The sequence below is a fragment of the Colletes latitarsis genome, chromosome 11 (assembly GCF_051014445.1).
Source record: "Colletes latitarsis isolate SP2378_abdomen chromosome 11, iyColLati1, whole genome shotgun sequence".
Lineage (NCBI taxonomy): Eukaryota > Metazoa > Arthropoda > Insecta > Hymenoptera > Colletidae > Colletes > Colletes latitarsis.
In genome coordinates this window covers 30,613,983-30,627,106 of record NC_135144.1, presented here as the reverse complement: position 1 = coordinate 30,627,106, position 13,124 = coordinate 30,613,983, and the positions used below count along the sequence as shown (strand labels likewise).

General features: G+C 38.2%; 1 protein-coding gene and 1 long non-coding RNA gene across 3 annotated transcripts in view; one reads left to right on the top strand and one right to left on the bottom strand.

Moving 5' to 3' along the window:
- The window catches only part of Rpl32 (ribosomal protein L32), a 188,817-nt gene that overhangs the window by 41,723 nt on the left and 133,970 nt on the right, over window positions 1-13,124 (bottom strand). The gene's annotated exons all lie outside the window — the stretch shown is intronic.
- The window catches only part of LOC143348085 (uncharacterized), a 160,215-nt gene continuing 149,249 nt past the window's right edge, over window positions 2,159-13,124 (top strand). For both annotated transcript variants that reach the window (XR_013080707.1, XR_013080706.1), the window contains exons 1-2: window positions 2,159-2,286; window positions 8,337-8,630. This is a non-coding gene — a long non-coding RNA (uncharacterized LOC143348085). The remainder of the gene's footprint in view (window positions 2,287-8,336; window positions 8,631-13,124) is intronic.

The following is a 13,124-nucleotide window of genomic DNA, read 5'->3' as shown; positions in this document are numbered from 1 at the left end:
TAAAGAGGACTGATTTTTGTAGATATTAAAACCGATCGATCACTATTACAGAAAAAGTTATGCTAAAAATTTTACAAATAATAGATAAATTGTTACAGAAATTAATTTAACTTTTCTTATTTTTAAGGGCATCTGTTGGCGTCCTCATAACATGGTGTCCAGAGGCACATGCTCTTTGCGCTCCTACTTTGTTACGATGGTAAAGTATTAATAATTAACATAATATTTCTTAAAATTTCAATGGTTGATCGCATTAAATCGACAAACTATAATAAAAATTTTATCGCGATAGTACTACCCACGTGTTCGTTCATATACCGAAGTTTTCCTCTCGCACAATCTTTACTATTATTTCCATGTAATCTTTAGTTGTAAAACCAAACAATAATCGAGGAACTGAGTAGACCAGAAGGGGACGTGATCGATAGTAAAAGTAACCCACGTGATTATATCGGAATGAACCAGAGACATATACTATAAGTATGACAGGAGAGAGATCTAGGCGTAGAAAAAGGGATAAAATGTTGGGAGGGGCCGTTGATATAACGAGACAAGGGCTGACGTGCGGTAATTGAGAATCGTTAACGCGTCCTCGAGGGAGATCGAGCGGCTGGATTTTGTCAGTTCCTCTTTTACTCTCCACCGTCGTTAACCATCAGCTCCTCTCCTTCTTTTCGTCCCGGCTTCCTGGTCACGGTGCTGGTGACCTTCAACCGTTCAGGAGTGGATGGACCTTGTTGGCCAGCGGGCTGAGGTATAAGGTCAAGGTTGCCGTTGTCGGTGTGCACGGGATATGCGACCTCCGGATGCATCGAGCGAGATGCGCGCGCAGCCGGCGCATGCGCGCCACTGACCAGCTTGTCGTACGTCGCAGCACATCGTGCAAGCCATTGCCAAGGTCTTCGCTGGTCACGGGCAAACCGTTATAAGTAGCGATGGGCACAATCCAAAACGTAATCTAAACAAACAACTACCGTAACGTATACAGCGATGCAGTTTACTCCCTCCTATCCATGAGATTTTGCAGATCAAAATCGATAAATCTAGACCTAACCTAGATCTCACCCAGACGAGTCTGTATTCAAATCAGGTAAATAAATTGATTCGTTGATTTTGATTAAACAAACCAAATAGAACAAATGCATTAAATGATAAAAATTAAAGTCATACAAAACTCGTTGCTTTGTTGGAAATATTATGCATTTTTCAATAATGATTTGATATAGCATAAGCAGTATTTTGAGTTTACGCTCAAAATGGCCGTCCATAACGGCCGAGAAGAAACCACATACACAGATCGAAATGTGTATACTTTATTTGTACTTTTTATAAATTTGGTACGCGTGATGTAAATGCAGTCGAATTAAACGTTTAGTGCACTTTATTTTAGACTGTGTATCAAAAATAAATACGGTGTAACCTAATTGTAAGTCTTCGTGTGCAAATTTATCTTATAGCATTTGAGGGTAGTTAATTTTCGAAGTGTCAAATATAAAAACGTAATTATCACTGGGAATGCATTCCAGCTTACTATTTTATGGTTCTTGAACATAAGTCGTACAATTCATTATTATTTACGCGCAGTATTTTCAGAGATGAAAGTACCACGGTTTATGAAAATTAAACGGTTGTACTAATTATACAAATTTTTATGGTTATTTTGTTAAACTTTGTCTCAAATGGTTGTCGCGATTAACCGATGGTACAATTAACTGAAATTCATTGTATTTTCACTGATCAACAGACGGACTAAACTCCGGAAGCAATATTAAATTGAAGAAATATTAAATTAAAGCTTACAAAACGCAATAAAGATAAATCTTGTAAAACATTTCATATCATATACGTAGAACAATGCATTACGAACACATAGATTATTAAAATTAGGTTTGGGTTAGATTATACAACTCGAGGAAAAGAAATTTTTAGGTTAGGTTAAGAAACTTTTAGGTTTTTATCTACTAACTCTGAATTTGGCAATAAAGTTTTTTTATTGCATTAGGTTTTCTAGAGATAAAGACTATTTTACTATTTTCTGTGTTCTATGTAATGAAACAATTTGAAATCATTTTTTCATTATTGTACGTGACTTCTAATTACTTTTTTACAATTTTTTTTTAAGGTACTTGAATCTTCAATACAGGAACATGCGGGTATTAGTCCCATCGCTACTTTTAAGTTGCCGGTCGAGACTGATGCGAGGTCGTCGACGATTGTTTCTGGATAAGCTGTACTATTAACGTCTGCCCCCACCGAACAACTGTTTGCCGCCTACGCTGTGGTATGGTAAGATGAATTTCATCGGATTATTGAAAAAATAGCGATATTAATTAATACAAAAAAGTCATGATTCGTAAATTTAATGGCTTCGCATAACACGATTAAAATAGCCTTTCGTTAGTGTTGTGCATGTCATTGTATTTAATTGGGTTTTGAAATACCCTCAGAGTTAAACATTTGGTCTTCATCTATAAGTTACCTTCACGAATTATCAGTCTTTTACAAGTTTTCTCGCGAAGTGGAATCCACCTCCATCTCTGGGCAATATTAGTTTGAGGATACTACGATCTCTTTTCTGATGTAACCTACTTATATCCTTGCTATAGAATGTATTTTCCAATGCATTCGCTGCTGGAGTACCTATCAGGGGAATTTACACAAATCTCGCGTCAATAGAGTGCTAGATATTGTACTCGGTTCTTTATTCTATAGAAAACTGGAATGAAGGAATATTGATGCTGTATTGGCGTGCTCGTATAACTTAATCTGATGATCTGATTGCAGCTTGGAGCTATTATAACACTCAACAATATTCGACCATTGCGTAAGCTCTGTTTGTTGATTTCTACGCGACGCAACGTAAAGATCTTTTCCGTTTATAAGAAACTTTTGCCACAAGTACTATTTACGGAATATAAAAAACGAAGTCTAAAAGTATTTTCGTTAGTCCATCGTTAATAAGATATTAGGAAATGTTAAATGTCTTAATAATTAACTTCTTAGTAAAAACTATTCATACAATTAAAAGAAATCAAATCAAAAACTATTAATTGCGTCATTGTTTTTAACAATATAACTCACATTTTACGTTTATCAGAGAGCATAACATTTGCAGTTAACTCTCAGTAAAGTATTAATATTCTGAAACATTTAATAGGATATGTATTCGTTTTTGTGTTTGTTTTTTCAAAGTAAAATTACATTGCTTCGAGCATCATACCAATAAAACGCTACGAAATGTGACATTGTGACCTGCAAATAATAATTAATAGATAGCTCGGTAGAAACTTTCTTCGTAACTCGTGTTTGTTTTTTTTTCCTCTTAAATTATGGCTGGGAGATAGGTTCATAAAAGGAGCAAATGCGCGCAACGCGGCGCCTGCGTCACGACACCCGGTGTACATCCATGGCCAAGGTCTTCCCCGGTCACGGGCAACCCGTTATACGTGGCCGGGAGCCGACACTTGCTCGAGGTCGTTCATGATTGTCTTGTTCGTCCCAAGGCTCGAGAAAGGTTGATCTGGAGGTAAATCCACCTAGGGCATTATGGAAAGATACTAGGCTTATAAAGATAAGCGTTATTTTCATAGGTTGACAGTGATAGGTAGTAGTTGTCCTATGTACAAACAAATCATTTAAATAGGGAGTGTTGTCCATTTAGACGAACGTGTTCTGTGAACAATTTTAATTAATATTTCCATATACGAAGAGAAGTACATTCCATTTCTTTGTCCGTCATTAGTTTATATTGTTAATTTCCCCCCTAGTATACGAGGCAAGAATAATTAAATATTATTTTATAACAGAAATGTGACGTTGTTCTCAAACTAGTCTCTGTACTCGTTATTCATTAAAATTTTTAGATTTTTCGTGAAACGTAAGTTCTTTGGTTTCTAGTTTTCGATGCGAATATTATATGTTGAGATCCAATAATCAGTGACTGTTAGAAATCGAGTCGAGGTCGGGTCATTGTGTAACACCGAAGGATCTTGCTGCAGAGTAGTTTTTCTTCGGCTTATTGTCTTCAGCAGGTTATTAGTTTACCCTACGGAATTTCATTGAGTCATAATTATACCCACAATTCGCCAAACACAAACACATTTCAAATTGATGACTTATTTCGGAGTAAAGTAGATGTAATTTGCGATGCTAGGAAAGTTAACCCCACAATACAATACTATTGTTATTTACTTTATGGTCTATTAACAATCAGGGCATAAATATCTACGTTTTATAGGGATTGCAACTGAATCGGGGAATACAGTATAATATTCCAGGGTTAAAAATGTTCCGAGCATCGAAGCTATTCCACGAATTCTCGACACAGAAGCACCTTCAACAGGTGACAACGCTATTATTATATTTTTATCTTGCCCCTATCTCGTTGGACCGTGACCAATTTTTAATTCAATTCATCTCGGTCCCTAGATACGTGTTTTCATCGATGTTTTCGCGTAGGTCAGTTCTCGCTTTTGGCTGAGACCGTGAATGCGGTACATTTTAAATTCGGGATACTTTCCTTGTCCCATTTCCCGCTTTTTATTCATTCTGAGCAAATGGTATTCGGAGTACAATATTTAGTAAATACGGTGAATGGACGAGATTCATCAATTTATATATTTTGTTATCTGCTTTAAAAATTCAACATTACTGGTCAATCTAATACATTGTAATGTACGATAGGCTTAGGGAGGTTAAGTCTGTGTTAGTTTCCAAGGTACAGTTTTCCAGCTCGGAAACTTAGGGGTGGGAAACGAGAGAAACCTAACTTTGAAATTGAGGAGTAAACTCCCTGTGGTATCTTTAGATTTCCGGTTATTTTCCTCTCTTCTTGAAACGTATCTCCCGTATCCATACTTTCCCCGCGATGAAAGGGGGTTGGGAGTTGACGTTGGGCCATCGGAGGGTGGCAAGTTCAAGGTCGGTACGCCTGGGCCACGTCCGGGCATGCTAACCCAAATACGATTACGGTCTGAGGACAGTGGAGAGTCGAGACAACAAACTCGAGTTCTAGTTGGAGTATGCCGGGCCAATAGTACAAGGATCTAAGACCCAATTCTTCGTTCGAGCTTATACCGAGTGGATCCTCGAATAGGCACCAATCATACTCTTCTAAGAGGTGGTAACACCTATGAAAAAGAATACTCTTAGTTTTCACGTGTCGAAATGTACGTTTATAATTTTGTAATTATTGACTCCTTAGATCATCGCCATCTTTGAAAGAGTGTTTTGAGTGGTTTGAGTATTTTTTTCTTACCATTCAAGAATAGCAACCACGTCTGCGGATTTTATATTTTTTACCATGATCGAATAGCTCGCGTGGTGTACCAGAGGATATAATTGGATCGTCGATATCGCTAATGACGCAAGAGATCTTAATTGAATGGGCGAACTAGACTACTTTTCATAACAAGCAGGTCCATGAAGTATTCGTACGTCTTGACCTGGCCTTCTTACTTCAACGTCACCTTATTTTCGAATATTTATAAAGGACATTTTCGTTCTTTTTGCACCTTTTCGAGCGACTATTATTTACTGCCACGACTAGGAGGCAGCCTAACCTATTCCTTTAAATCTGATTTCATGCTTAATCGCGATTCATGCAATTGCATCATGCTTGCGGAAGAACAATTCTACGTAGTAGTGAACACTTCATGTCGATTACCTTGAACACCGAGTCCGTACATTGTGGATACAATTTCAATATTTTAACGTTATGATCTGCCATGACACGTTAGTATTATTTATATCGTGCCGAAATTTACAAATGATTAGTTGTTTCAGAGTTTATAACGATGAAAACAATAATTATTTAACTCGATTTGAAATCGAATAAAAGTTGGATGGATTGCGTGAAAATGAAAATTTGTTGCTGTTATCTTTTCACGTAATAGACAAATGATTGGTCAGTGCATGATAGTTGAAAAATACAAAATAATATCGTGGTTGCTAGAATAATAAGAACCTTGCAGACATGTTTCGAAGAAATATCTACCTTCTCTCAATGTAATAGCAAATTCCTGTGGATAATGGCTAACTTTTCTTCCGACGTTGATCCATAATGCAATAGCTTTTCGTTCTAATGAACCAATTTGTTTAGAAATGGTGAGCAAGAAAAGATTTATCGAACCGCATGTCGCGCGTTGTGCGAGGATGCAGGGCAATTCAAAAGGAATATTTTCCAAAATTAATTACTGGATAACTAAGTTCCGCGTAAAAATGTAAACTAATACATCGAATAATAGGAATAGGCGGAAAACATAGATTGTAAATTGGGGTTAGAACATTTGTACGACACTCTTTACTTCGTAACCTACCGTTTTATCGTTTTTTTTTTATTTAATAAATTCAACCTTTTGGCAACTATGCGTTTCGAGTTCATACACTCGCGTATGCATTTAGACGCGTGTCTATGTGGGAGGATGCAATGCGCCGCAAGTTGGCCGACATCGTCATTACGCTTAGTCACGAGGATTATCGCCTCGTAATAATGTCACCAGGACGTCTCATTACAAAACGCCCACCGAACATGCGATTCTCGGAAACAAGCGAATCAGACGAGCAAATATTTTTGTTTATCACTTCCTTGAATTTACCGGTTGCTCGTGGCTTGCTCCAGGTGCATCATCATCGATGTCATCACCGACACGTAATCATAATTAATGGTCTTACGTGTTCGTAATTACTTAATGAAAACGAAAAACCTCTCAACATTTTGCTCTATTCACGCGACCAATTCGATAACACAACAATTTAACGATTATTATTTGTAGCTTGTACATCCGATTAAAAAAATTACCCAGTTTGAACGTTAAGATTTAAATATTTTTAAAAATTATTTTGAGATTTACACTTTGCACCCGTTTGTTAAGATTTTAGTACCTAATAAAATAGATAGATGTACACGAGATCGAAACGTTTAAATTATTAACGAAGATATTTAACTACGCACTTGCATCGGGCAACGCCATTTTTTAAATCGACCTTACATAAACTTCCAGAAGCATCGAATTACACGAGTCACGTTAATGTCGTAAGATGCGACTCGTTATCGCATCAAAAACACGGGTTTAATGCTTCTCTTCGAACTGAGAAAAAAAAATTGTGGATTCTTTACTGTTTGAAATACCAAACGAGCAATTTTATGCTAATGCCGATTATTATCTAAAACGGAACACGGAAAAAGGTATCTTCGAGTGAGTTTCGTATTCGATCGATGCACAAAGCAAACAGTCGATTAAAGTTCCAAATGGGTAATCGGAAAATTGTGGTGTCCCTCGGGGAATAAACTTTAACTGCGGATTTCCTTACGGAAATTACCCCGTTCGCCCACCATCCGGCCGACGTTTTTCCGCGGAGCTGGAAAATCCATTCGCTCTCTTTTCCTATTTTCCGCGTGGGACGTGCATTGAAACGCGGTAACCTTGAACTTCATCCGACGTGCCTCCCACCCTTCCGCGCCACCCGTCATCGTTCCGTCCTCTCTTTTTGTATCGTATCTTCTTTTCCCTCTTGTCGTCGCTTTGTCTTCCTCTCTATAAACAACTTTTCCCTCTCTTATCGTTCTATCACATTCTTTTCTCTCTCTCTCTTTCTCTTCCGCCCTTTTCACTCAGCTCGTGTGATCCACTGACGTCACGGCTATCGACCCGAAATCCCGAGCTCGGGTACATCTATAAATACAGATTCTATTGCACGTGGAACGTTTGCACGTGTACATGCGTTCTCTCGATACGTCCTCCCATTTACGACTGAAACGGGTACGCACGACTCCCGTCCACCAAGCGTGAAACTTCCCTAAATCGTACCTTGGATGCTCCGTTATTCGCAGTACAACAGCGCAAGGGGTGATTTCTTACGAAATACACTGGACAAAAATAACAAAACAGTCAATTTTTAGCATCGGTAAAGAATGCAAAATTTCCGTTCGTCATATTTTTTTGTTCAACTTCGTTTGGGAATAGAATTATGGCCTGTTCAAGTTACTAAATCCACTCTGTATAAGAATCCATGTATCTCGGGATCGCTGTATCAAGAAACACTCCATTCGCGGAGACCGATAAAGTGCATCGAAACTCGGGAGTAATTTCTAAGATTGTACGTCAGAACTTCTTCCCTATACCGTACAAATCCGGAGCAATTTCGGCGATTGAAACTCGCGCGCAATCTTCCGGATTGCGTCCGATATTTGTTCATTTTCTTTTTCGTTGGGTCCTTGAAGCATCTGAAAAGAGGTTAATTCGTAATAAAGATATTTTGCGTACGGTTATTCTATGATCGTTGAATTAACACAATCACGATCTCCATTGCGTAACGATCGTTTTATCCAATTGCAGGTGGTTCATCGCGGCATCTTCAACCAGCCGACGACCAACGTTTCCGGGACAGTTTCTCCGTTGCGTTACGAGCGATTTTTGTTGACGCACGTAAAACCACGCGCTGTGTATTCATGCTCCAGCTCGACGTCATATACTCGTGACCTGCGAGCAGTGTATGTGTATAGTGCACGTAAATGTGATCTTATATACGTACCATGTCGGGACACATCAAGGGCACGACCACAGAAGCGAGGATTCACGATGGAAAATCACTATCGCGATGGCGGACAAGAAGCTCTCCGTGAAAATTAGGTAAGTAATCGCGCGTGCTCTTCAAAGTTACTAATCACATTCGGTAGAAGGCTGTTTGTCTTCTTTAGTTAGTTTTATCTTCTGTAAAAACGATGGAAACTTTTGCATACCCCCAACACATTGTTGCTTCATGAAATGTAAAAACATCCCCGATCTTGAAATTCTTTAACCGAAGGTTACGTATACGAGGTTTTATAACTCGTTCTTGTTCCTTTGTTTTATTGTTTGATCTACATAGGATACAGAACTGGTAAATTAATTATACATACGACCAGTTGCCAAAGCATTATTCTACGCACAGATAAATTACAACTCCTCGTGGATAGGCACAATTAAGTGGTAACTGTAACTGTTTATTCGCTATTATTGTAAAATATACGGTGTTCTCAGAATAGAGACCTAGCAGATTTAATTCTCCACGAATTACCCATGTATTAGGAAATTGTTTGCGCTGATATATTGTTATGCGTAAATCACAAAGGAGAAGAAGAGGGTTGCCAATAAAAAATCGAGATTTAAAGGATTCAAGAAATTATAAATAGAAATAAAAATATTGAAGTTTTGACAATTGTCAACGAATCAAAAAATCGCTTTGTATGAGAATGAAGTCTAAAACTTATAGTCAGCATGTTCGAGCGCGTGATAATACTAATGGTAATCGAGTAATTTTCCAGCAAATCGCGGCGATATCTGATCAAGTTATGTTTTCCTTTTTCCCCGCGTTTTATCCTGATAGTCTCAGGAAATTCCGATTTCAATTAGCATTGAAAGTGCTCCGGCGGACGTAGAATATGCTATGATGCATGGCGCGGGAGAACAAAGGAAGAATAACGAGCAACGGCGCTTCTGTTTGCGAAACGGGTGTCGTAGGAATGCAAAACTTCCGATCGTTCGCTAACAATGCTCGACGGAGAAAAGATGTGCGTCGATTAAAAAGAAAATCAACGATTAAAGGATATTATAGGATAAAGGATATATAGGTTTTTTAAATAAAAGTTCACCTGAACGAAACGCCAATTAATGTTTGTAACGATAAATGAACCAATTATCGACATAGTTTTGGATCTTTGCAGTTGAGCTGTAGGATTTTCCTTGCTTATATTAGAAAAGGGAACTGTTTAATTACGAAGACATAATACAATAATAATAAAAAGGCATCAGATTTAACTAAATGTTGGGTAAAAAGAAAATTGTCGACGATCGGACTCTCTTGTTGGCCGATCGTAACGCACGCAAGTCAGGTGGTAGAGCAATGCATGATGCATCCTTGACATCGACGGCCTTGTCAAGAATTTTTCTGCATTTGATTGTTGTTCCAAGCATGTTCCGCGAACTGCACTTTAGCAGATCTAGGAACGAAACATGCAAAGAGAGGGAGATGGAAACCGGAAAACCGAGGAAGATGAGGCGATAGCCTATCGAATGGTAGACGCGACCCGACCTTCGGAGAATCGTAGGATAGACAATAAGACAGATATAGTTGGTGGAACAAATATAGCGATCTCGTAAAAACTGCAGGATGCCAAGGCGGTGGCGATCTTGACTGCTGGGTGCCAGCAACTCAGGGCCAGCTTGGAGGGATCTTTTTCGAACTTTAGAACTTGAAGGGCTTGAGCGTTTCAAGGCAAGCAAACGTTGCGGGCAGTAAGCGTTAAATGGGATCTGGTAGCCAACAGATCGCCATCGTGTAAGGAAAAGCGTATTTAATCGTTTAAATCAAACAACGGTATCGCTTAATCCACTAACACGAATAGGGCAAATTTTATTTCCTACTGAGGAATACAAATTTTAGATTCACTCGTAAATTAGGATGTCTCCAGTGATTAAACTTGTAATCGTCGTAGATATCATATTTGTTATTTACTTTTTCTAGTCACGTGACATTTCTATCGAGTATGCTTTACGAGTAATGCTTGATGCGTTGAAATTATTGAAATTTGTTGTACTTTTATTATAAATACACAGACTGTCGAAACGAAAGCGAAGGACAGTACAAAGCCGGATATCGGAATCTTCGTACTATTTAGAGATCACGCGACAGATTATATCGAGTTTACATTTACGACTAAAAGATGTCACGATTAGTCCGATTCACAACGAAATTTGTTATTAATTCGCGTTTAATTCGAACAGAACGTACAGTTTCTAAAAACTATTTTTAGTTCGTCGGCCGGCCGACTGTTTGCCATTTCCGAAAGCGTCACAAAGGACCGTAGAACAGACCGGCAAACGTTTACGACCTCAACTTTTCTCTCATAATCGACTACACCTGAAACTGGGAAAACATTATGTCCTCCTCTTTTGACCGTTCGGAATTTACGACTCTTCGCGGACCGTTACGCCTTGAATATTTGCAAAGTTTCGGCCCTGAAATGTCGTAATGGATTTCGGGGGGAGGTCGAAGGGTAAGTGGAGATGATTTACGGCCACAGTTACTTCTTATTCTTTGTCGTATTTTCGCGCGTAAAACAAACTCTTCCGACGTAAAAATGAACATTTTCTTTTTAACGTCAAAGAAAAACCTTGAACTGCTATTTGTCGCGTCTATTCTAATGCACGAGAATCGTTCGAATCTTTTTCACTCTGAATCGTACCAAAGAGTTCGGATGATTTGCAACTTAAAACCGTTCGTGGATGTTGGGAACGGACGAATTCGCAGTTATTTTTAAACCTCTTACGTGTTTTGTTGCACTTAACACTGCAGAACGTAGATTATTGGAAATAGGGGTAGATCTATCGTGAAATTAATAAAATTTTAGCCTTCGGTCTTTGCGTAGAAAGAGTTCTTTGTCGATTTTTTAATGTAACTATTTGAACTTCAAAAACACAGGAGAAACTTTTTCTTTATCGTTTATCATTTTGCAATTTGTGGATTTCTTCGCGATCTAAGTAGGACATTTTATAAGAAAAGAAGGACATAGGAGTACACGTGTCATAAATCTATAGCATCGAGGAGAGAACTAATAGAAGGAAAGTAATAGGAAGATAAATATAGTTTCAGGGAAAGAAAGAGATATGCAGAAAGAATTATTGAATGTGTATATAAGTGCGTATAACGGACATTAAAAAAGAAACAAAAATGTAATCTACGATAATCTACGTTATACTGTACTTGTTCCCATTCAAGCAATTGTTTCGCTGAAAAGGTCTTGACTCCCAAATAATTTTTCCTCCCCGAAAACGGATGATTTACGAACGAGTCGTAAAAATTGCTCGAGCGTGGCCTTCGATGTTATATACCTGTAAACGAAAATCATGAAGTTCCGTTTGGAGCTGCAGGGTCTTCTAATGTTTCTCGATTGACATCAAACAGATTGCTTTATAACTGGCATGATTTTTCGAACAATAGCTCGTAAAATGTTCGATGACTCCAGGCTCGTGTCACGGTCGCTTCGCTGCTGATATTTTACAACGACAATGAGACTGTGTAAGATTTACTCTCCAATGTTTATTCAGCGAAACAGTTATATAAATAAGGTTTCATTCGTTCAACTTGAAATATCAAATAAGACACATTATTCTATTGGGGTGGGCAAAAAATTCCTGCTTAAATCTTAAAAGCACATTTGATAGTTAACATTTAACCGTATATTTTTGGGTACGCGCAAGTATCGGATAAAAAAAAGAATACGATCTCTGCGTTGAGCGGTACGTGAATCCTGAAATCGTTCTCGACCTCTGTTTCACACGTATATGCTCCTTCCTGGCGTTCAAATTGGTCGGCAGATATCGTTCTATTCAAGGTTAATCTGTTATGTACTTGTTATTAATAACCGTGGTCACTAGCGAAAGTCACGCCATGTCGTACCGGGATACCCTTGCACCGGAAATAGTCAGCTTTCTGAATGAACCGTCGTCATCCAGACCGATAGAACTTACGGAACTCCCACTGAAAACGTCTATTATTAAGCGTGACTTCAAGAAACTTGGTCGTTACTCGGAAAGCTGGCCAATTGTTATAACATTCGTTGCGCTTACTTTCGATAGCGCACCCAGAGTGGAGGATGCAAAAGAGCAATTCTGCAACCATTGCATTGTTTTTATATGTAACAAGACAAGAACAAACCCAACATAAGAATAGTTCATCGTGTTCAACAGTAAATCACAAATTACGTTGAGTTTCGTAGTTTGTTTAGATGGAAAATGTTATTTCTGTGAATTTACTTTTCACTGCGAAAATTATACTTTGTTTCTTTATAAAAAATTCTTGGTAAAAATTAGTAAGCAAGTTTAGTCGTTCGAATGAAATACACAACAATTGTATTGTCAGTACTATAGCTGCACCGATGTACCGATTTTATTCAAAATCTAATTTTTATATATTGTGGTAATTTCTATTTCCTTATAGGATCAGATAGTAAGCAGGACGTTCGGTTTTCGCGGGTTAGGTTCGTGATTCTCAGAGTGGGCCGGGTAAGCGAAGAAGTATGACGTGCTGTACCAATTATCAAAGTAGGTTCGATTTCCGTGTATGTACTGCAGATATTGTTAGAA